The sequence below is a fragment of the Nicotiana tomentosiformis genome, chromosome 5 (genome assembly GCF_000390325.3).
Source record: "Nicotiana tomentosiformis chromosome 5, ASM39032v3, whole genome shotgun sequence".
Classification (NCBI taxonomy): domain Eukaryota; kingdom Viridiplantae; phylum Streptophyta; class Magnoliopsida; order Solanales; family Solanaceae; genus Nicotiana; species Nicotiana tomentosiformis.
Genome location: NC_090816.1, coordinates 3,121,191 through 3,122,602, shown reverse-complemented (window position 1 = coordinate 3,122,602; position 1,412 = coordinate 3,121,191). Strand labels below are relative to the sequence as shown.

At 42.2% G+C, this 1,412-nt stretch overlaps 1 non-coding gene across 1 annotated transcript; it reads left to right on the top strand.

Moving 5' to 3' along the window:
• Positions 1-533: 533 nt before the first annotated feature.
• On the top strand, positions 534-640 carry LOC138893234 (small nucleolar RNA R71). The gene has a single exon (XR_011408271.1). It is a non-coding gene; the product is annotated as a small nucleolar RNA R71 (small nucleolar RNA).
• Positions 641-1,412: the final 772 nt, after the last annotated feature.

The window sequence follows — 1,412 nt, the reverse complement described above, 5'->3', positions numbered from 1 at the left end:
GAGGCTGATTAAAATTTCCTTGAGGCCTATACTGATTCTGATTCTGTTGATTTCCGCCCCATGAGAAGTTAGGATGATTCCTTCAATTTGGATTGTAAGTGTTCCCATATTGTGCATGTTGATTCATAGGACCTCTGTTTTGTTGCCCCACATAGTATATAGATTCAGGATTCGTGGGGCACATGTCACTCATATGACTGTCACCACATATTTCGCAACAAATAGACATTTGTTGTACATGTTGCGTTTGTTGTGTTGTCATTCGGTTCATCTGATTTGCCAGCTTTGCAATATCTGCTCTCATGGCTGAGAAGTCATCAAGCTCAATCAACCCGGCTGACTTCTGTTTAATTGCTCTTCTTGCATCCCCATCTCCTTGCCAATTATGATCATTAGCTGTGAAGTTGTTTAGCAAGAGTTGAATTTCACTGTACGGCCTCGCCATGCAACTACCCCCACAAGCTGAATCCAGATTCATCTTTGATGCCTCGTCTAGCCCATCAACAAAAGTGTGACCCAATACCTCATCAGTCTGACAATGATGCGGGCAGTCTCTGAGTAGATTCTTGTATCTTTCCCAAGCTTGACGAAGTGTCTCGCCATCTCGTTGTTGGAACCCAAAAATTTGGCTTCTCAGCGATTTTGTCTTCTTAGTAGGGAAAAACTTGATTAGAAATTTCCTTGCTAAATCATCCCAAGTGTGGATTTGAGTTTGCGGGCTCCTTTTGCAACCATTCCTTAGCTTCCCCCAACAGTGAAAAGGGAAATAATGTCAGCCTAACATAGTCCTTGGAAACGTTCGGATAATTGTAAGTGTCCGTAATTTCCAAGAAGTTCTGAATGTGCCTCTGCGGGTCTTCATGAGATAGACCCATATATTGTCCTGTGGATTGAATCAGCTGTACCATGTACTGTTTGAGTTCAAAATGCCCCGTGATGTCAGGCTTCACGATAGCCTAAGTTATATTAGCAAGATTGGGCCTTGCGGCTTCTATCTCCGGACGCTCTTCATTACCTGCCATCTCTATTGGCTGTGGTTGAACTACGATATCCAACTCCCTTTCTATTCTCGTTCTAGCTTCGACTTCCTTTCTCACTCTATGAAGTTCGTTCAATTTCTGGATCAAAAGGAAGTAGGTTGTTTGCACTTCTACTCCTCCGCATTCAAGAGAAGAGCCTGTGTTAACACAAACAAGGCAAACTGAAAATTAAAACTTGAACAAATAAGTAATAACAGCTTAACTCAGTCAAGTAGCTAATTTCTAGGTCTCCGGCAACGGCGCCAAAAACTTGTTGGGACCAAACACACTCACGCAAGTATACGTGGTCGTCAAGTAATAGAGTAGTGAATAGAGTATCGTTCCCACGAGGACTTATGATTAACTTTTGACTAATTCAAACTCAAATAGCTT